Below are 24488 nucleotides of genomic sequence, written 5' to 3' on the forward strand. Positions count from 1 at the left end.
CTCAAACATAGCCACTGCCATGGTGTAACTACTCTCTGACATGATCGGCCAAAAGTATGTGCACATCATTACTAACAGTTGTAGTGAGGAAGCAACAAATTCATGCTAATGTTTCAAGGCAGGACGTGAAATGCCTTATGAAATAGGCAGAGGGAGGATTTCAGAATGGAGTGCGATAAAAAGGGCATATGCATCTGAGAGCGAGAGACTGCAGAGGAAAGTGGTGTGAAGGGAAAAGCGAGAGTGACTGGGGCACTTCGAAGACCACTACCTCTTCCAGAGACCCTTAATGATGGTTAATTCACAGTCCCATATATTCACAACTGATACATTTTCAATCCTAATGAATACTACTTAAGCCATTGTTGCTACTTATTTTACTATGAAGCATTGGCAAAAACAATAGACTGGGCCTATTTCAGACATACATCTGTTGTGTTATATGTATGGTTGCAGTAACAGAATCCTCACCCAAATACTAGGCAGGAGGCACACCGCATGAAGCCCAGTATTGCACTTTACCTATTTTAGGCTACAGCATAAATTACACGGCCACGCCTCTTGGAAAAGAATTCTAGTTAAGCTTCTTTGGCCAAGCCCATTTAGGCGACTCCCCCCAACTTTATCATCCCACTTAAATCATTGGATCACATTAAGATTTCAGGATTATGTTTGTTTGAAAATGTTATTTTAAAAAAATTGCATTATACAAATTATATTATAGAATCTTACAAAGTTCGAGTAAAGTAAAAAAAAAGTATTTTAACTTTGGAATAATGATTAGCGGCTTAACTTTTATCCTCTAAAAGCTGTATACATAATAGAATGAGCAGCTCTTACTGCTATATAGAAACAGGCTTTGCAATATCTGGTATTAACACCATGTCTGTGCCAATCAATCAATCAATTCTTTCTTTATTCAACCTTCCGAAGGCAGGTCATAAAAGGTACACATAATAACAAACAACATTAAAATCAAAACTCATTTAAGAAAATTACAATCACAATGCAGGCAAAGACACTGGCTTGATCGAAGCTAAAGTGGCAGTGCAGATGAACTGGATAGCAGCAGATATAAACCAAAAACATTAAAATATTAAAATCAGTCTTATAAAAGAGTTAGCAGTAACAATAAGCATTTCAGCAGCAATACAAATACAATAATCAATCAATCAATCAATCAATCGTACTTGTAAAGCGTGCTACTCACCCGTGAGGGTCTCAAGGGGGCGGGGGGGGTGTTGCTACTGCTCGAACAGCCACGTCTTGAGCTGCTTCCTGAAGGTGAGATGGTCCTGGGTCAGCCGTAGGTGGGTGGGGAGGGAGTTCCACGTCTTGGCCGCCAGGTAGGAGAAAGATCTTCCCCCGATGGTGGTTCTGCGAATCCGTGGGACGGTGGCGAAGGCGAGGCTGGTGGATCGGAGTTGGCGGATGGGTGTGTAGAACGTGAGGCGGTTGTTGAGGTATTTGGGGCCCATGTCGTGAAGAGCCTTGTGTGCGTGGGTGAGCAGCCTGAATGTGATTCTCTTGCTGACGGGGAGCCAGTGCAGGTCTCTCAGATGGGCAGAGATGTGGCTGTGACGGGGGATGTCCAGGATGAGTCGTGTGGAGGCGTTTTGTATGTGTTGGAGTCTTTTCTGTAGTTTGGCTGGGGTACCCGCGTAGAGAGCGTTCCCGTAGTCCAGACGGCTGGTGACGAGGGCCTGGGTGACCGTCCTTCTGGTTTCCGTGGGGATCCACCGGAAGATCTTACGGAGCATGCGTAGGGTGTTGAAGCATGAAGACGAGACAGCGTTGACTTGCTTGGTCATTGTGAGGGAGGAGTCCAGTATGTGGGACAGGTTGCGTGCGTGGTCTGTGGGGATGGGGGCGGTGCCCAGAGCCGGGGGCCACCAGTAATCGTCCCAGGTGGAGGGGGATGGTCCGAGGAGGAGGACTTCCGTCTTGTCCGAGTTCAGCTTCAGACGGCTGAGCATCATCCATTCCGCGACGTCTTTCATTCCTTCCTGGAGGCTTGCTCTGGCAGTGGCGGGGTCGTTGGTGAGGGAGAGGATCAGCTGGGTGTCATCAGCGTAGGAGATGATGTTGAGGTTGTGTTGGCATGCGATGGCTGCGAGGGGGCTCATGTAGACGTTGAAGAGGGTGGGGCTGAGCAAGGAGCCTTGGGGGACGCCGCAGATGATCTCCGTGGCTGCAGAGCGGAAGGGAGGGAGGCGGACCCTCTGAGTTCTGTCTGAGAGGAAGGAGGTGATCTATTTCAGAGCTTCTCCTTGGATCCCGGCGTGGTGGAGGCGGGCTGTTAGGGTGCGGTGGCAGACTGTGTCGAATGCTGCTGATAGGTCGAGGAGGATGAGGGCGGCTGTTTCCCCGTTGTCGAGCAGGGACCTGATGTCGTCGATGGCTGCGATGAGGGCGGTCTCCGTGCTGTGGTTTGCTCGGAAGCCGGACTGCGATGGGTCGAGGGAGCCGTTTGTCTCGAGGAAGGCGGTCAGTTGCTTGTTGGCGGTTTTCTCGATGACTTTAGCGGGGAAGGGGAGGAGCGAGATGGGGCGGAAGTTCTTGAGGTCCGATGGGGTCCGCGGTTGGTTTCTTCAGGAGGGCGCTGATCTCCTCATGTTTCCAGGTCTCCGGGAAAGTGGCCGATGCGAAGGAGTTGTTGATGATGTTCCGGAGTTGGGGTGTGATGATGGAGCCGGCCTTGTTGAAAATGTGGTGTGGACAGGGGTCGGATGGGGAGCCGGAGTGGATGGTGTTTATCGTGTGGGTAGTGTCTTCTGTGCTGACGGGGGTCCAGGTGCAGAGGGTGGTGGTGGGGGGCGTAGGTTCTGTTGTAGGGTGCTTGGTTGGGTGAGTGGATTGGGCGCCGAAGCTGTTGTGTATGTCGGCAATCTTATTGTGGAAGAATGAGGCGAGTGCGTCGCAGAGGTCTTGCGAGGGCGAGATGTCGTTGTTGCTGGCGCTGGGGTTGGAGAGTTCCTGGACGATGCAGAAGAGCTCCTTGCTGTTGTGTGTGTTGTTGTCCAGTCGTTCTCTGAATGCTGTCTTTTTGGTGGTGCGGATCAGCTGGTGGTGTTTGTGGATGGCGTTCTTGAGGGTTGTCATGTTTACTGTTGACTGGTCGTGGCGCCAGGCCTTCTCGAGGCTATGGCAGGATTTCTTGGAGCTTTTGAGGTCGTTGGTGAACCACAAGGCTTTCTTGCTGCCGTGTCTGTTGGGAGGAATCTTCAGTGGGGCGAGGGGGTCTGCACACTTGGTTAGCCACTGAGTGAGGTTGTGGGCTGCTTCATTGGGATCCGTAGTGTTGGCGGGAGGGTTCTGGCTCAGTGAGGTGGTGAGCTGCTCGGTGGTGATCTTGCTCCAGCATCTTCGTGGACCTTGTTGCGGGTGGTGGTGAGTCGTGTTTTCCAGAAGTTGAAGTGGACGCAGCTGTGATCTGTCCAGTGTAGTCCGGTGGAGTGGCTGAAGGAGATGTGGTCGCTGGAGGAGAAGACTGGGTCAAGTGTGTGGCCGGCGTTGTGGGTGGGGGTGTTCACGAGTTGTTTGAGTCCGAGGTTGGCGAGGTTGTCAAGCAGAGTGGTGGTATTGCTGTCGTCGTTGTTTTTCAGGTGTAAGTTGAGGTCCCCTAGGAGGATGTAGTCTGGAGAGGTGAGTGCGAGCGGGCTGATGAAGTCTGCGATGGCTTCGCTGAATTGTGTGCGAGGTCCCGGGGTCTGTAGATGAGGGTGCCTCTGAGGGTGGTCTTGGGGTCGGTGTGTATCTGGAAGTGAAGGTGCTCAGCGGCGGTGAGGGTGTCGTTGGAGTTGGTTGTGATGCGGATGGTGTTTCTGTGGACTATGGCGATGCCTCCTCCTGTTTGGTTGGTGCGGTCCCTGTGTATGATCTTGTAGCCATCCGGGATGGCTATGGCGACGTCCGGCGCTGTTGTGTCGAGGAGGTTCCAGAGTTCGATGTCGAGCTTGTGGATGGAGCGGGTGTTGAGCAGGAAGCACTTGAGGTGGTTGTGGCTGGTGCCTGGTCTGGCGGGTGTGGTGCTGGTCCTGAGGCAGGTGAATTTGCAGGGTTGGCAGGTGAAGGGTCCGTAGGTGCGTTTCGGGGTGGCTCGGTGGCAGGCGGGAGTCCGCCCGGTGTTGAGTGCGGCGGCGGCGTAGCTCAGTCGGGTGGGCTGGTATCGAAGAGGGCCAGGGGTCCTGGGCTGGGCGCGGTCCGGGCGCGGACGGGCGCAGACGGGCTTGCGCGGCCTCCATATGAGGGGTAGAGGGAGGGAGGAGCAGCTGGGAGGCGGGAGCGGGGCAACCAATAGGGAACGAGGGGGCAGGGCCGCGGGGGAGTGAGCGGCGGGAAGGGTCACAGAAGGCAAGAGGGGGCAGGGGGGGAATACAAAAACGAAGCAAAACGAACGAGGGGTACAGAATACGACACGGGGCACAGCAACAGCAATCAGAGGAAAAGAGGGCAGAACAAAAACGAAGCCAAACGAACGAGGGGTACAGAATACAACACAGGGCACAGCAAACAGCAATCAGTGGAGTAGAAGGCTGAACCAGAAAAAGAAGCAAAACGAAGAGGCAGACAGCAGTAGGCACGCAACGAGCGGCAGCAGTGGCACACAGGGGGTCTGGCAGAGGGAGCGACCTGCCTGGTCCTTTGCCTGGTCCTTTGCCGCGTCCAGACATGTTCTCTTCTCAGTGCTGTGAGCTGTTAAAGTGCATTGATATTAAAACAACATGCTCCTTCTCTTTGCTAAGGTGCACTTTAGAAAGCTCACAACAGCGAAGCAAATATCTCAGTCATTAAGTTGCTGGAGAAAATACAAAGTCGCTTTACATTTAGAAAACTTATACCTGGGCAAAAGTGGTAATAAAAATTTCCTGGTAAAATGAAGGTAAAATTGCCAAATTAAGACAAAATGTAAAATAGTTTGGCTCAAATGTTCATCGCAAGCGCAAGTGTTATTAATTTCAGAAGAATAAAAGACCCCAGCTTAAATCTGGTCAGTAAATTCCTTTAGTGAACGTTATTTACAGGCAAAAGATACGGGGCAAAAGTGGAAGGTACTTGAATAAGGCAATAATCTCTGACAGTGGGTTTGGACACTTCAAACAATTCCCTAGAGGATTCTTTGTGCTTTCGGAAGCTATCCAATACCCTCTGTCAGTCCCCTTTGCCGATTGATTCTGGGTGCTCAAACAGAAGAGACACAACCAAGTTCCATAAAGCAACTCTTAATGTATTATAGCCAAGGAATAGAAAGGCCTCGGGAACAACTTAAACCGTATCTAATATTTGCCCGGTTTAGCATCTTCGTTTGCCCAGATGGAACACCAGGTGGCTAAATGTGCTGCATTTATAATATATTGTACATAATCAAGACCTAGCTCCAAATGAAGGGAAAAATGTGGCGATGAGGGGGAACTCCTAAACCTTTACGACAAAATCTATTCTCCTCAGTCTGTATAGCATGTACATCCTTACATCCCCAGATACCCATGCCATATGTTAAAATCGGTATACATTTGCGATTGTAGATCTCTAAAATTGGGGAAATGAGCTTTTTACCTATGGACATTACAAGGGTGAAGGTGGTCCCAACTGCTTGCGTGTTTCGTATTATTCTATTTTTTATACAAGTGTGCCATGTGCAACCTTCCTCGAATTCCAGGCCTAAATATGGGAAGCAACTAACCCTCTCCAGCTTCTTGCCCTCCACGTTCAAACAACAGGGTTTAGTATTTTTGAGGTCACAAATCATTATAAAAGGTTTCTTATAGCTTGGCTCCAGCCCAGGTCTTTCACAAAACAGAAATAACTAGTATTAAGTTTTTTTAGGCCATTCGCAGTCCTTGCCAGAGTACTGCGTCGCCCGCTTAGAGTAGCGTTTGCACAGCCTTTTTCTCGACATGCGAAACGTCAGACCCAAATGAAACTAAAGTGTTCTCCAAATCGTTAGTATAGAGGAGAAATAAGATTGGGACAAGCACACAACCTTGGCGCACCCCACGCTTGATATTGAACAGCTCTGAACATTCTCCGGCATTGCGATACCTCACTGAAGCGGAAAGATCATGATAGAGAGGCCTCAGAAAGGAGACCAGACCCGCATAAACTCCATGTTAGTTAAGATGTCTCACAACTTAGAGCGTGAGACGTAGTCCAACACTCTGGTCAGGTCCATAAAAGCCAGATGAGTGGAAGCGCCCTTCGCGTATTTCTATTTGGCCAAAATAAAGTGGAGGTTGAGGCACTGTTCGATTAGGCCTAGCCCCTTTCTAAAGCCATACTGACTGGGGACCAAAATGTGGCTGACGTTAATCCAGTCCAATAGGCAATCTAGCAGAACTCTCCTGATGACTTTGACGTAAGAATTCAAAAGGGATATCGGTCGAGCATTTGAGGTTGTGCATGTTTGCTTTTTAGGTCTCGCCTCGCTATGCGGCGCAGAGCGCTGCGCGCGAAGCGAGTCTTTTTGTCGCTGTGTTGGCTGCGAAGTAGGACAGTAGATGTGCACGAGCTTAAAAACCCATTGCAGACAATGGGTTTGAACGCGCGCTTTAGCAGACATGGGCGGTGAACGCGCACGTCTGTTCTCGCGCTCTCCCACGCTTTCACTTTCGCGAGGGAGTGCGCAAGCCGCAGACCACGCCGGTATTGTAGAGGTTAGTTAGCTCACTGTTTGCTCCTTAACTTGCTGTTTTTTCTCTGCATGTTTTCACGGTGCCTTCATGCCTACACAGGCAGCACATGGAAGCAACATTCTTATTTCAGTCGCAGCCTCGCCCCTTGCTTCTCGCGCATCAATGTTTATTGTGCAGCAGAAAAAAGACGGAAGCAGCAGAGTTCACGGACCTCTGACGGGCTTGTTTAAAAACAGCACCGTGCCCGCTCACCGCTCCCGCTTCCCCAGTGCCACACGTCTTATCGGCTTCACCAGTCTGCTCTGTAGCCTTCTACTGTATATCTGTGCATACCGGCTCTGATGCCTGTAACCCTGAACCCCCCACCGTGCACACACACACAGACGCACGCGCTAGGCTTTGCGTCCATAGTTTCAATCACTTTACTCCCTCCACCCACTTGGCTTTGCTGTTCCAGTCTCTTACCTTCCTTGCTCCCAAGGCTCTGCCGCTGCGTCCAATCATAACCCGTTTCCTCCCTCTGGACACCTGGCTCCTAGCCCACCCACCCTAACAGTACACTACCCTCTCTACTCTACCCGTCCCAACCGTGTTCTGTCGTCTGTGCCAGTACTTTTTGTTGTTAGGTCTGGTTTTATTTAAGCAGCCGGCTCAGATGAGATAATGGCGGACGTGCTTTTCTTTTGTTTATTTTTCTAATAGTTGACAGCGGGTCAGGCCTGCTTTCACTTTAATAATAGCATGCACACCACGCTAAATATGTAAAGTGGTGGCCACACTTTTGTTTTCTTATGCGCACATCACCAAAAAGAACTTACAAACATTGATTTCATACTTTTTAACAGTGCGGCATACCGTACTTTCACTTTCTTTGTTTCGGATCTGATAAGAGTGGCTCAAATCCACCTGAGCGACTTACCTCACTCATCTATCATTCTCATATAATAAGCCAGCCAGGCAGTGGAGAAGAATTAGTAATATATTTATTTGGCCATAATATTCATCTGCAGATGGGCCCCGTCAGGTCTACACCCCAGGGAGTGCACCGAGAGGACTGCCTCATCTCATCACAGCAATACATTATAACATAGCATGGCAGATTAAAACCATGCCCAGACTGGAAAAGTACTGGGCTCAGCAGAGGGTGAACAATGAACTCATACATGAGGCATCTGCACCTGCGAAGGCAACACTGTTATCTCCCCTCAAGGTCACAGAGCCGAGGCTCTGCTACTCCAGGGCATGGAAACATTTCTGCAAAACTAACTCAAGGCAAGAAATGCTGAAACAGGGATTTTCTGCTCATAAGGGAGGGGGGAAAACTGTACCATGAGACATTGGAGCTGCAGAGCAAATGTCAGCATCAGAAATATGTCTGCCATAGACAAGCTTCTCTCTCTTATAGGAAAGTATACAGAAACATCAATAATGGGAACCTAACCAAGAGAAAACAATGTACTACAACAAGTCTTCTAACTTAGAAGGCAAAAATAAGACAAAAGCTTAACCATCACAGAAACAATTCTATCCAACTGAAGCTTGCATATTACAAAAATAGCTCAGTGGGTTGCAGCACATGAATAATAGGCTGTAACTGCATATTGGTTAGACACATTAGGCTAACATATTCACAACATCATTAGGACCTTCTGTAACAGGAAAATTACAATCTATCAGACCCTCCTTTTAGCCTAATGTGGCTAACATAAGTGCAGCCTTTATTGCTTAAAGGAGGGACTGTACAATTCTAAAGGAGAGAACGGGGACGGCATCACTCATCAATCAAAGGTCGGGAAATGAAATACTAGGATGAGCATGATCATAGAAGTAGTGCAGCTTACTATAGGACAGGAAGTGCAGAGGCAACAAGTAAAAAAACAACCCCTGCAATACCTACTAAAACAATAATTATTCTCTGGGTGTGAGGCACCCTCCCTTTTGACTAATCTAAGCATATGTTCTCAGGGTACCATTGCTCTATAACACTACGTCATGATCGGACAACTTAAAAAGACATCACAGTTCAAGTCATGAGCAGGAATTAATGCAAATAATATCAAACTGTCATTATCAGAGAAAACACCCTATTGAATTATATACTGAGTGTTCACTTGCATTATCAGCGAGGACCTGTATCTAACATCCATGAAGTAGATCTTTATCGGGCTGAGAAATGTTTTTTTACTAAACTACTCAAAGTATACTAACCCTCACAGCTACTTCCATAGGGCAAGAATACAAGCAACATGTTTTCACCCTTGTGTGTGTATGAAGGCAATGACCCACACACCCAATAATCAGCAGTACTATAAGTAACATGTGTCTGGTGCAACAATGGAATACTACATCATCCTAATGAACTTCCCAGTGCTCCTCCTCGTGAGGAACTAGGGTCACTCTCATGTGGTGTTGGAATAGTACTCATGAGGGTATGCACCAAGCAACAAGAAACTAATTCTCTAAAGAGAAATATGAAAGCAATAGTCAGGATACAAGCAAACACAATATTAAATTTGTAGACCATGAGAACCAATAGGAACATTCAAAGGGACTCATTTTCCTAGCTAAAAGTCCAAAGTAAACTAGGGGAAAAACAGTTCACACTGAGGCCAACCAGAGGGGATCTTCTCCCTGTGTCCGTTAAAGCCTCACAGGCAGACTTCTATTGTTCATTCCCTAACTCCCACGACGGAGTCGCACAGCTTCACGACTCAGAGGAGCACTTAATCTGGGCCCAGGTGCAATCCTAGTGTCCCACCTGACAATGTCTCGACAGTGCACCAGGGCTCTTCCAGCAGTCCGTCCCTAACACTTTCTTCAGTCCTTCCCTACTTCCCTTACTCAGCCCTTCTTCCGGTGCCCTGCTCTCCTTTCCTGGGCCACAGATTGTCTTGAGTGCTCCCTCGCACCTTTGAATCTGTGAACAGAATGGGGGGCTCAATGGCAGGGGACTTATCCGCTGATGTTTGCTCACTGTGATCAAGAGAGACCTCACCACTAGCAATCAGAGCCGGCCTCTTCTCCTTTTGATCAGGCTCCACACCTCTCAATAAAGCATCCGAGAAGCGTATTTGTCATCAGCGATGCCCTTTCTCACCCACTCATCATAGGGCAACAGAAGCGGGACCCTCTTTACATGCGACACATGTGTCCACGCCTTGCGGCCCTGGATTCGGAGTGCGGTACGGGTGGCCAGTAGCACCTGGAGTGGCTCGGCGCACCTCGGCTCCAAGCAAGACTTCCGCTGGTATCTTCGGATGACGACTCAGTCCCCGTGTTGGATGGTGTGTCCAGGCCCCTCCGGTTGCGGCTTTAGTGTGTTTGCTACCTGCTGATGAAGGGAACGAAGATCTTTAGTCAAAGCATACAAATAGTCTGTCAACAAAGGGTATTCAATATCAGCAAAACAATTTGGTCTCGGGACACCCCAAACATTTGCTGGGCGGTGTGAATTTGAATGTGAAAACATCTCAGGCCTATCAATAAATTTGTGCTGACAATAGGTAATACATTACATATCTGACTTTTTCCACTGTATTACCTGTGGACGGGCGTACGCATGTACTGAATTCTAAGAGAAGAGAAAAAAATAAAACAAAACAGACATGTTGTATTCCCGCATTTTTACTTGAGAACCCTCAAAAAGGGAATTTCAAACCGCTATTCCTATAGCATGCACACAGCATCTACTTTGTGAACCTTCACTGTTGTGCAAAACTTCAAACACTTCTAATATTCTTTTTTATTACGCAAAACAACTATATTTTGCTCATGGCCATGCTCACATATTATAGAAGCAGCAGGAAACTAACTTCTACAAAGCTATAATTTCAACAGAAAAAAAATATTTTGCTGAGGATCACACAAGCGTCTTTCACCTTTCTCACTATTTAGACCATGTAACATTTTTTTAGGGGAAAACCTGTTCACCAGCTCTAATAGGGATTGTCAGCTCAACTATACAGGCTAACTGGTAAGAGACTTGTGATACCTGTGCACCTTTACTTAGTGCTGCACAATAATGATGTCGTTACCTAGGAATGTGAAACAAAATAAAAGTACAGAACTATTGTTCCCTTCAAATGTCAAATAAGGAAACACTAGTCTGGGGCGACTGGGCGGGTCTTTTCATACCTTTCATCCCTATCCAATTAAAATAATTCTCTAATAAAGACTATCAGTTTATTTTCACAGACTAGCTAATAAAGAACTAGCAATGTACTCGCACGACTACAATAATGGTGTTATTACCCAACACTTGTAGAACAAAACTACCCACATCTAATTCCCCTTTTAGAGCAAAGCCGGACAGGCTAATAAAAATTTGAGAAGAGGAGGGAGCAATATACATGTTACCTAGTCCTAATTTAGAGGAGAGCTAGCGGGAAGCTAGCTTCCTCCTCCATTTTTGACAGAAGGAAATCTGAAACATATTTCACTTCAGTCAACACCATCAACCCCCGGGTGTAGCACTGGGCATAAACAAAATTCTAAGAGATACATAGCACTTTTGAGAGGGCTAGAACATCTTTTAGCACATGTACAAATGTCATTGCCATAAAATGATGTGTGTGCCTATTAATATCGAATACAAGGTAACTAAGGAGAATTCATTATAATTATTTATCTATTACAAAACACACTACTTCTTTTGAGGCCTTTTATTCCCATGAAGGAGTAAGGAAAAGGAAATGGGACTGGGACACAGCTAAAATCCCCCATAACCAGGCACTATGCGACATTCATTAGGGAAATGGCGGCAAAAGGGAAATCTATAAAAGAACAGGCTTGTGACACAACACCATGAGTACACCGTAGAACTCTTCTTTTTTTTCTTCTATACCATTTAACCAAATAGACATACACTGCTGAAGTGTTGTCTGTGAAATTTAGGGACCAGAACAAATTCCCCACAGAGGAGCTTGTTCTAGTATCAAAAATAGAATTATCAAAACAATACAAAACAGAAACATACATAAAATAAAAACAAGCATACCAAGGCAGCAGGTATACTTGCTGTGCTAAGCACAGAAAGCATAGACAAATCCCAGCAACACATGCAAAGGAGCTGTGACACACAACACAATGCCATACATTTCATGCACAGTGAAACTGCAGCCCAAAACCCAGTATGCTGGCCTCCTTAATTTGTCAGCCTTAAGATCGATCAGCATACCTACCACGCAGAACAGAACAAACAATGCACAATAAGCCAAAGAAAACATAAAACACACAATATTTACATGCGTATAACATAAAATAATACGCAATAATACATATACCAAACACAAAGGCCACAAAAGGAAAACACAATATTAGTCACTCAAAGGACTATATTTTTCTCATGCATGTCATGCATCATGCGGTGTCAGTGCACACATAATCTGTCTTTGTTTTAAAGAACAGGGGTCCTAAGGAATCACAATATCACAAACAAATAATGATATAGACTACAATCAGTACTATATTTTTGAAAAACGTCCAGCCGGACGTAAGTTTATTCAAAGAATGACGTAGTGTAATGTTGGCCCATGGAGAGGCCAGACATAGTTGCAAGATAGGGTACAGTCCTGTACCTATCCCGGAAAGTTTAGAAGAGATAAAACAGAAAGAAAGAGATAAAACAAGGAAAAAGGGTTTTCAGGCAAGAAGAGAATTTTTGAGCCGAAAGGTGACTTGTAGGTACAATAAATACAGTTTCAACAAATTCACCCTGCAGTGTCAACAGTTTAGAATAAACATGTCAATTAATATGCTACACTGCAAATTGCGTCGACGTTTCGATCCCTAAGGGCTCATAATACAATGGGATCATCATCAGGACAGTTATTTATACAGTTAGTGCCTGCAGTAAATTAAAGCCTGTAAAAGAAGGGAAAAATAAACACAGATTTAAGGCCTAAGCAAGAAAGAAAAATCGTTCATGAGAGCTTAATTCTCAACAGGGTACAATTCTAAGTATTCAAAAAAGGCCATTTCATTATTTGAACTCGCCGATTCTTTGTTGGTGTGATTGTGAATTTTTAAAAAAATATATACAGGTGGAGAAGTGCTGAAAAACGGCGCAGTGACATTGGTGTCATTCATGAACACTTGTGATTTATGCGCGGTGACAAGAGGGATGCTTCCATTGCTTTTTGGTGCTCTGTGATCAAGTGACTTAGTGAGTGAGCCAGTGCCAGGGGGCAGTCACCTTTTAATGGGGGCGAACGTCAGCCCTCGGTGGAGCCAGAAATTCAGAGATATGCAACCTGTTCAGGGGGATGGGTGCTGTGAGGAATTGCTCGTTTGACATGCATTGAGTGTGCTGTTCCATGTCTAGTTAGCACTGAGGGGCAAGGCTTACCTGGCGCTACTTCTAGTCGCCTATAGTTGGGTTATCTCTTATTATCAATGGGAGAGATCTCAACCGGTGAGCAACATCAAGTGCTACACAGGTGTAGTATATGCCGGTGGGCGATTCTCTGTTATTTGTTTTCCGAGGTTTCCTTCAGTTAGGTCCTCGTGGTCGCTGGGGACTGTCTAGCTACATCTGTGGTAGCCAGAAGCGAGGAAGGAGATAGGAGGTCTTCTTTTACTAGGAAGGAAACAATAGTCTAATAAGGGATCGTGCTCGGGACCGGGATCGGGCTTGACCGGCATTATGACCAAGGGCTTACCTTGCTTCTGATTCGAAGCGGCAGCAGGTTGCAGGCTCGGAGTGAATCCGGCCGGAAGCTGGGGAGGGAAAAGTACTTTAATGAGCGATCTACCTCCGTATATGGCGGAGTCTACTATACACCGGCATTCCTATTGTGGGCTTACCTTGCTTCAGGATGGAAGCAGCGGCGGGTTGGGCGAAGTGCAATCAGCTTCTGTCCCGTCTCGGTTTCAGCGCAGATCCGCTGTGTGTGAAGTCCGCGTGGACTAGGGTTATGTTGTAAGTTGATCAAAATAGAGGAAGGACTGGTTCCAGTGAGTTGGAATTGGCAGACATCTTGGAACGGTCAATGAACTACTTTCAAGTAGCTGTTGTGAGGCAGACATCTTATGATGGTTAACTATGCCCGTTATCCTATACTTTCAGGTGTTCAATATTTCTCCAAGGATGTAAGGGCTCTATCACTTGTGAATTGAGCATTTAAACAGGTGAAGCGAAATATTGTGGGGTGAAGTGCTACTTCCCAGAGGTGAATAAAATTGTGCAGATACGGCGAGTAGTGCTGGCCAGACATGCTCTACACACATACACAACCGGGTTAATGTACTAAAACAACATAATTCACTAATTTCAGGTCTTCACATCATATTATTTCACAGAGAGCATGTTAATTACAGTGTAGGGCTGCATACAGTTGTTTAGAGGAGTGATGTCCAATCCTCCGTTCTATTAAGTCCCTTGTGAATAGAGTCCAGTAATATTATACATTTGAGCTCTTCTCGATTCAGTAGGTGGGACATGTTGCCCCCTCTTGGTGGGAGTTTCCCACCTACTGAATCGAGAAGAGCTCAAATGTATAATATTACTGGACTCTATTCATAAGGGACTTAATAGAACGGAGGATTGGACATCACTCCTCTAAACAACTGTATGCAGCCCTACACTGTAATTAACATGCTCTCTGTGAAATAATATGATGTGAAGACCTGAAATTAGTGAATTATGTTGTTTTAGTACATTAACCCGGTTGTGTATGTGTGTAGAGCATGTCTGGCCAGCACTACTCGCCGTATCTGCACAATTTTATTCACCTCTGGGAAGTAGCACTTCACCCCACAATATTTCGCTTCACCTGTTTAAATGCTCAATTCACAAGTGATAGAGCCCTTACATCCTTGGAGAAATATTGAACACCTGAAAGTATAGGATAACGGGCATAGTTAACCATCATAAGATGTCTGCCTCACAACAGCTACTTGAAAGTAGTTCATTGACCGTTCCAAGATGTCTGCCAATTCCAACTCACTGGAACCAGTCCTTCCTCTATTTTGATCAACTTACAACATAACCCTAGTCCACGCGGACTTCACACACAGCGGATCTGCGCTGAAACCGAGACGGGACAGAAGCTGATTGCACTTCGCCCAACCCGCCGCTGCTTCCATCCTGAAGCAAGGTAAGCCCACAATAGGAATGCCGGTGTATAGTAGACTCCGCCATATACGGAGGTAGATCGCTCATTAAAGTACTTTTCCCTCCCCAGCTTCCGGCCGGATTCACTCCGAGCCTGCAACCTGCTGCCGCTTCGAATCAGAAGCAAGGTAAGCCCTTGGTCATAATGCCGGTCAAGCCCGATCCCGGTCCCGAGCACGATCCCTTATTAGACTATTGTTTCCTTCCTAGTAAAAGAAGACCTCCTATCTCCTTCCTCGCTTCTGGCTACCACAGATGTAGCTAGACAGTCCCCAGCGACCACGAGGACCTAACTGAAGGAAACCTCGGAAAACAAATAACAGAGAATCGCCCACCGGCATATACTACACCTGTGTAGCACTTGATGTTGCTCACCGGTTGAGATCTCTCCCATTGATAATAAGAGATAACCCAACTATAGGCGACTAGAAGTAGCGCCAGGTAAGCCTTGCCCCTCAGTGCTAACTAGACATGGAACAGCACACTCAATGCATGTCAAACGAGCAATTCCTCACAGCACCCATCCCCCTGAACAGGTTGCATATCTCTGAATTTCTGGCTCCACCGAGGGCTGACGTTCGCCCCCATTAAAAGGTGACTGCCCCCTGGCACTGGCTCACTCACTAAGTCACTTGATCACAGAGCACCAAAAAGCAATGGAAGCATCCCTCTTGTCACCGCGCATAAATCACAAGTGTTCATGAATGACACCAATGTCACTGCGCCGTTTTTCAGCACTTCTCCACCTGTATATATTTTTTTAAAAATTCACAATCACACCAACAAAGAATCGGCGAGTTCAAATAATGAAATGGCCTTTTTTGAATACTTAGAATTGTACCCTGTTGAGAATTAAGCTCTCATGAACGATTTTTCTTTCTTGCTTAGGCCTTAAATCTGTGTTTATTTTTCCCTTCTTTTACAGGCTTTAATTTACTGCAGGCACTAACTGTATAAATAACTGTCCTGATGATGATCCCATTGTATTATGAGCCCTTAGGGATCGAAACGTCGACGCAATTTGCAGTGTAGCATATTAATTGACATGTTTATTCTAAACTGTTGACACTGCAGGGTGAATTTGTTGAAACTGTATTTATTGTACCTACAAGTCACCTTTCGGCTCAAAAATTCTCTTCTTGCCTGAAAACCCTTTTTCCTTGTTTTATCTCTTTCTTTCTGTTTTATCTCTTCTAAACTTTCCGGGATAGGTACAGGACTGTACCCTATCTTGCAACTATGTCTGGCCTCTCCATGGGCCAACATTACACTACGTCATTCTTTGAATAAACTTACGTCCGGCTGGACGTTTTTCAAAAATATAGTACTGATTGTAGTCTATATCATTATTTGTTTGTGATATTGTGATTCCTTAGGACCCCTGTTCTTTAAAACAAGTTAAGTAACCCACGGTCCGAAGGTCCCTTACCGGGTTCCCTTGTGTCCTAAAACCACATAATCTGTCTAGCACAAAGTTGTATCAATACTCACCATAACACAGAGATAAAATGTTTCCCATTGCACTGAAACTAAACAAATCAAACCACAAAACACACAAAAAAAACAACAACACACAAAATTTTGGACAAAAAGGCAACCACTAGTAAATATACCTGCTACAAATACTTACGTTAAAACCTATGCTTGGAGCTCATTCACACCTGTTCATCTATATTATCTATCATCACCCTATATATACTTATCCCAATCCTAAAGGAAAAAAAATAGCATCCTTTCAATGTAAAAAAAACCAAGTTCTCTTCTAACTGTCCACTTTCCGTTCTGAAACCCTGTCTGCCGTCTCAGACAAGAAACAGACTAACCTCTTTTAGCCTTCAGCCAAAACCCTGCATTTCGTTTTTTTTTAAAACTCCACAGTTCGTCTGCTCACTGATTTCATGCAAACGGGCGCCACGTCCCTCACTTATCGAAAACTACTGAATAACCTACCAGACCCTCTGATTAAACTAAAAGAGAAGTGGGAGGAGGAACTAGGCGCCATGGATGAGACAGATTGGAACGCCGCGTTGGCATCACCACGAGAAGCAGGCATTTCGGCCCGATTTAGATTGGTGCAATTTAAGATACTGCACAGGGTCTACTACACTAGAACCACCTTACATAAAATGCACAGGGCGGATCACCCGAATTGTCTTAGAGGCTGCGGAGAGGAAGGGACATTATTACATACGCTTTGGGGTTGCCCGAATATCACTGACTACTGGCGACAAATCATGCGCACCATTTCCCAAACTTTAGAGACGTCACTGACACCGGACCCGCGTGTATGCCTGCTGAATGTGTGGGGAAGGAATGATCTGACGCGTCAGGAGCAGCAATGGTTGACTGTTGGGGTCATGGTCCCCAAAAGGGACATAGCACAGAAATGGGGAGTGGCAGAGACACCGACTTTAGCGCAATGGTGCAGGACTATGGACATACTTATGCTGACAGAGCGAGCAGTATACAAAATGAGAGCCAACCCACGCAAATGGAATAAGATCTGGCAACCATGGAACAGATATAGAGGGGACCTGTGTGAACCTCTTCCTGAAGAAGATATAGATAGTTTAGGGGACGAGGAGGGGATTGATGACTGATACACTGAGAGGTCGTCGGGAGGAGTTGGCAGGAGGACAGGGACACAAACATGTCTGAGTTACTGTAGGAATTTGGGATAAGAGGGGATAGGATAGTCGCCCGGGAATCTCCACCAGCGTAAGGTACTGAACATATATTGATGTTAGAACAAGCAATTATCTAATCTTACTGAGTCTAAAGTTTTGTTAAGATATATATAAAAGTAAGACGATTAATTACATGCCATACTAATGCCTTGTGTGGATTGTCGACAAAAGCTGCCGGACCGGAAGGTTGTCGGCTGAAAAGCTGTGTAACAATGATGGCAAACTATTATGGGAAAGACGACAGACCTCCGGGTTGTCAAAGAATGTAATGTAATTTTGGGCAACTGCAAATAAAGTCTTACACCAAAAAAAAAAAAACTCCACAGTTATTTCTAACTAATTTAAGCAAATTCTGAACTACCATTTATCTATAACCTTATGAAAAACTTAAATCAGGCTAAACACTCAGCTAAAAGGCAAAACATTTAGCAGCATTGAAAATCACATGACAATCTTGTAATGATATACATTTACTTTCACATCTTTCACTTGCCATGAGCCAGTAATTTCCATAATGTGCGTAAATATTTTATTCTTGTTATTAAAGGTACCAAATCTATTTCTGCACGGACATCTTTCCCTGTCTAAATGGGTCATTTTAAAACCAATGCACTTTTTCTCATCTTTAAACAAAAAGGGGCATCTTACTTCTGGGTAAAATCACAGCTTTAACTGTGTTATGTTAACATTTTAAACTTCTGAATCATACACATTTAATCCTGTTGCCAAAGGTATATTCTCACCCCCAGAACATACTAAATACTCCAGTGCACACTAGCAGACATTTGCACAAAACACACACTCTGCACCTCCACTCAGCGGGTGGGGCACTGGGCCCACTGCAATGGTGTCCCATGGACAAACTGCATACAAAGACTGTTATACAAATCCAATATATACACACATATATACATTCCCACCAGACCACTCTTATGAGCAACACAATCAATATTACTTACCTACCCTCGCATGATCAGTTCTCTCCACTAGGGATCCACTAGCAAAAACACTAATCAGTATGCCAATCAGAGACCCCCCAACTCAATATTTATTTAAATAGAAAACGTTTATACTATGACATGGACCAACAGTGAAACAAAAAAAATCAACAACAAAAATGGACACAACAGACAACCAATAAATCTCTTTTTCTTCTTGCCTTTAAACTGCACACAAATCAATCACCTATTCTGAATATAACACTCACTAACATATTTAGTAAATTAATTTTTCTCAAAACAATCCTTCTTTTCTCAGACTGAGCCATTTTAAAGTGTAATTCTCTATGCCCAAATGGAATAACCTGTTGAAAGTTATTCATAATTTTTTGTTCCTAATACTAAATCACATGTGTTCTGAACAACTGCATTATACTTTAGTCTAAACCAACAGCAGTTTGCACTCACTTCACAATCTTCTGTCTGTCTCTTCTCTTGCTCTCTGTGCTCTGCGAACCCATTGGAATGCTGTTATCACATCAAGGTCACAACTGCTCTGCTCTTTCACACACTGTTATTCTAAACCTTACCAGCCCAGAGTTCTACAACCCCTTATATGTTATTGTGGACTGAAACACATCCACTCAACAGGTCATTTTTAAAACTAACTAAACAACTCCAGCTCTCCACCCCCTTTGGAGGCCTCTTTTGCCGTTCAGAAAATGCATTTCACTCTTACCGTCTTCCAAGAGCTAAGAATTCTGGGCTGTTAGCCAGCCTTCCTGGCCCCCCTGGCATTCATCACCAAGGCCAAATCTGCCTCGCACTCTGCGCTCGTCGTTCTGGCGCTGACAAAGCCAATAAGCCTTCCTAACTTTCTAACATGCAATAATTAACCCTATTTTAAAAAAATACATTTCTCTTTTTTTTCACTTCCTTCTTACTCTTTATACTCTTTCTACATTCTTATTAATGTACATTCTAATTACTGGTAATCAAATCCTTATTCTTTTCTTCATCTTCTACTGTTCACAAATTAAGGGGATGAAAGAAACCAAATTCTTTTCCATAGAGCACAGCCCTGCATGCACTTTTAAACTACATGAAAAACACACTGATAGCCAGGCACAACCATCTCAGGTAGCTTACAAGGACCAGACAATCTAACTCATGCAACAAGATGCACTCACTTCATTCAAACAAACATTTACACAAACAAAAGGCAACCCACAGACTCCTCTCAAACCAAACCAATTATAACCAAATCAAACATATTACATGAAATACATACCCCATCCTCTTAATCACTGCTCACATTGGCCCACTGAGCCATTACAAGCAAATTTAAATGGGAACACCCTGCAAATTCCAAATGTACACATTTTGTCTTCTTTTAAAACTAAACTTTCCTCTTTCTGCCACCACCTTAGGGAATCAAACATGCTCTGACAGCTGTGCCTAGCAAACAATCTCTCCTGCAAGTAATCTATCTTAGCTGCATCAAAAATATTAAACTAAATCAGGATAAATCCATATTCATATGCATCTCAAAAATTAAAAGAGTCTTCTACAGGAGCGGGTTGGCTCTCAGCCAATCTGACATCAGATGAACTGCAGCAACACCCAAAACATTGCAACTTACTGAAACGCGGCATCTTGCACCCTCAATCAAACACCACCAAACTCACCCAATCAGACACCGCCAAAGAACCCACACATACCCAGACACAAAAGACCAAGCAACTATCTTCACACACAACCACTTACATTCGCCCACGCACATACATCCTATGCATTAAGTCCCTGCCAAACACGTGTTACCATAATGGGACAAGGCCCGTCAACCAAGTCCTGGGGAACCTGGACCCTACCGCAGACCGAACAGTACACTAACCGTTCTGAGGTTGGAGGACACATCCGCCACCCGGGCGGCACTACAGATCGCTGCGCACTTTACCACAGGAGACCTAGGACCCACTCCCGCCGAACCGCCACCCTAGGGGTTCGGGGTGAGTTCCGGAGCCTACCCGCAATGAGCCTCACCTCCACCACATTACCACCCGGTCGGATGACCACAAACAAACATCCTCCCAACCTCCGTTAAGTCTGTCAGAGCACCACTCGCACTCTGAGTTCCCCGGAGCACACTAGCCCCCGGAGCGCACCGGCTCCTTTACCACTGGAGACACACCGGTCTCGGAGACACACCGGCCTCTTAATCACTGTAGACACACTGATCTCTGAAGCACCCTAGCTCCTTCAATCACCAGTCGGACCACTCACCTCCTGTTCCCGGAACCCGACATCCACTGTTCTCCACTGCTGGCTGCTGGGACCAACACGGTCAGCTCCAAAGTTCCGCCTTCTTGACCCCGGCGCAGGATCATGAACCGGGACCTCTCCCGATCAGCAGGGTGGGGCAGCGCTGCGAGAACCAAGCTCGGCATCAAAGTGGGTACCCAGACCCACCGTGCCGACCAGAGGGTCCCCGGCCTTCTGCTACCCACTTACGGGTGAGAAAGATCCTTATCGCGGAGTCCCTATTCGGGCGCCATCTGATAAGAGTGGCTCAAATCCACCTGAGCGACTTACCTCACTCATCTATCATTCTCATATAATAAGCCAGCCAGGCAGTGGGGAAGAATTAGTAATATATTTATTTGGCCATAATATTCATCTGCAGATGGGCCCCGTCAGGTCTACACCCCAGGGAGTGCACCGAGAGGACTGCCTCATCTCATCACAGCAATACATTATAACATAGCATGGCAGAGTAAAACAGACTGGAAAAGTACTGGGCTCAGCAGAGGGTGAACAATGAACTCATACATGAGGCATCTGCACCTGCGAAGGCAACACTGTTATCTCCCCTCAAGGTCACAGAGCCGAGGCTCTGCTACTCCAGGGCATGGAAACATTTCTGCAAAACTAACTCAAGGCAAGAAATGCTGAAACAGGGATTTTCTGCTCATAAGGGAGGGGGGAAAACTGTACCATGAGACATTGGAGCTGCAGAGCAAATGTCAGCATCAGAAATCTGTCTGCCATAGACAAGCTTCTCTCTCTTATAGGAAAGTATACAGAAATATCAATAATGGGAACCTAACCAAGAGAAAACAATGTACTTCTAACTTAGAAGGCAAAAATAAGACAAAAGCTTAACCATCACAGAAACAATTCTATCCAACTGAAGCTTGCATGTTACAAAAATAGCTCAGTGGGTTGCAGCACATGAATAATAGGTTGTAACTGCATATTGGTTAGACACATTAGGCTAACATATTCACAACATCATTAGGACATTCTGTAACAGGAAAATTACAACCTATCAGATGCGCTCTGTGCCTTCCAGCACTGCTGCGTCCCCGGACTCACATGACACCCCCTGACCCGCCCCCACTACTCGGCAGCAGAAGCCAGAAGTAGAGGTGCCACAGTAAGGTATAAGGAAGCAATGTAATGGTTGTGGCAAAACGAGGTCACCGTAGAGAGGTTGTGTAACTACAACTAGGGACAAACTGTTTATTGTTCATTGGGTCAGTATACGCGGAGTCAAATTGTGGGTTTGCGATTGGCTGTGAGAACCAGCATAGTCGTTCACTGCATGATAGTTTTAGAGACAGTTGTGCCACTGGTCAGGAGTTTGTAGTACTTCCCAGTCTTCCATAGGAGCGCCAAGAGGTAATCAAAAGCTCTGCAGCGACGCTGCTTCACCAAACGTCGACTCTGCCCGAAAAAGAGTTTGTAGTATCATCCATTTCCAACACCTAGAGTGCATCTAAAGCAGCAGCGATTTATTTCTCCCCACCCCGCGTACTGTAGTTCAGCACACAGACTGCACCCACCACAAAAGGTATGACTGACATGCAGAACTGCACCTACAAGCCTCCAGTAGCGATTTATGGTTTCTTTTTTCCACCAGTTCATGTGCGCAGCTACCATTTTGCAAATGAATCTGTCTGGTTGAAATGCAACTGATGCTCATATAAAGCGCTCTGATACCTTCGGGTCTAGTTCGTACTATATAAAACTTCATAAACAAAACAAGCATTTGGAATGCAATAGGTCACGCATTACCAAGAGTTTAACCTATAGGCATTGTAAATGACAATGCCTTAGACTTAGGCTCTAAAAACCAAAACATAAATAAAAGGCATTGTCTTTTACAATGCCAATAGCTCAAACTCATGTAACTGCGAGACCTATTACATTGCAAATGCTTGTTTAAAAATAGGCAGTATGAACGATGAGCACCAAGACTTTGGCACTCCCTCGTTACAAACTGAGTTAAAAACTGCAGTGAGTACCAGAGTCCAGAATGCTGGATCTTCCTTAAATAAGTCTAATGGAATTCCATCTGGTCCTGGAGCCTTCTTGCCATTACTATTATCAATTGGCTTTCGGACTTCCTCTTCACTAAAAACAAGATTTTGACATATTAAGTTCGACTGTACTGAAGCAACAGTAGCACCAGAATATATTAAATAGAGACCAGCGTAATGCGTCACCCAAGTCTCAGATGATGTATGGAAGGTTACTGTTTCACCTGGTAAAGTTGGAGATAAGACTGAATGTACTGCTTTCCGGAAGGCTTTGGGATTAAAAGCTCCCACTATTAATTCCCACTTCTCCTCCTACAGGGCTGACTTTCTCTTTTTTTGTGGAAAGCTTATACAGTTTCCTGCTTTCCCTAATCGCAATCAGGTCTCTAGGTTTTTGCTTTAGAGCCTTGCGTAAGATGTTATTAGCTTCTCCGAAGGCATTTCAAACCATGAATGTGCTTGAAGGCGGGTCTAGGTAATGGGTCTATAGAATAGAATTTTGACTTTATCTAATAGATCTACACAACTAGATAGAATCCAAGCTGAATTGCATGGCATGCAATTACAGCTATGCATCAGGGCAGAACTGATGGATATCAACTTGGACATTATGCTGTTCATGTTCGCTGAACGCTACCACCCTACGCCTTGCATCCTTAGTGGCTAGTGCCTGGGTAGGTGGAGGCTTGGCTTTTGGTGCATATATGGGAGCACAATCTTTGCAGAGATCCGATTGTGATTGCTATAGGACTGAATAAGGACCTCGCAGTCCTTAATAAGGGTAAACATGCTCCAAGTGACGAATATATATTGACCGCCTGGACCCTCCTTCAGTCCGGTTGCTCCCCCACGCTCCTGCCTCCTGCTGACCTGCAGCTGCCACGCTGGTATCGTTTTCTCTCCTGCTCTCAGTTCTGTGTACCTGACCCTCGCATCACTGCAGCGCTTTGCTCGCGTAGCGCTGCACTATCACATTTATTTATTTAATTAATAGCGCGACCTCGCTGAGGCTGTAAGATTAATTAGCGCTACACTAAGGCTGGTTGGTGTGTTTAAGGTTCTTTTTCCTGCACACTCTGCGCATTTGCTGCCCCTGGCTGTGTTCGCCTTTGACCCTCCATTTTGTGTTGTTTTCCCCTTGTCCACCCCTCCTCCCGCGGCCGCCACCGCCTCCCAGCTGCTGCCCCTCCCACGCTCCGCCCCCTCCACCATCCATTTATGACCAAAGACCCAACGCGCAGCGTCCACGCGCAGCGTTCGCGCCCCAGTCGCGCCGAAGGTGCGCCAAAGGTAAGCCCGTCTACGCCCGTCCGCGCCTGGACCGTGCCCAGCGCCAGACCCCCTGGCCCCCGTCCCTCCCACCCCTCCCGCATTACTTACGATTCCACCACCCTCCTAGCCCTTAACCCCGGCCGACTCCCCACCTGCGCCCGAGCCGCCCCCGGACACACCCATGGACCCTTCTCATGCAACTCCTGCAAGTTCGACGGCACCAAAACCATCTCCGCATCCACCAACGCCGTACAGAGACCTGACACCAACCACCTAAAATGCATCCTGCTCAACACCCGATCAGTCCACAGACATGCCATCGACCTTTGGAATCTACTTGACACCATCTCTCCGGACGTCGCCTTCCTAACAGAAACATGGATGAACGCCTCCTCAGCCCCAGACATCTCCATTGCCATCCCAGAAGGATACAAGATCATCCGTAAAGACCGCGTCAAGCACACAGGAGGAGGCATTGCCATCGTCCATAAAAATTCCATCCGCATCTCAACCAGCTCAGACGT

At 45.9% G+C, this 24488-nt stretch overlaps 1 protein-coding gene across 1 annotated transcript in view; it reads left to right on the plus strand.

Annotated features, from left to right (window-relative positions):
* LOC147667242 (disintegrin and metalloproteinase domain-containing protein 12-like) overlaps positions 1–24488 on the plus strand; it is a 705308-nt gene that overhangs the window by 580889 nt on the left and 99931 nt on the right. The window lies entirely within an intron of this gene.

Source organism: Lissotriton vulgaris, unplaced genomic scaffold (genome assembly GCF_964263255.1).
Source record: "Lissotriton vulgaris unplaced genomic scaffold, aLisVul1.2 SCAFFOLD_906, whole genome shotgun sequence".
In the NCBI taxonomy this organism is placed as follows: domain Eukaryota; kingdom Metazoa; phylum Chordata; class Amphibia; order Caudata; family Salamandridae; genus Lissotriton; species Lissotriton vulgaris.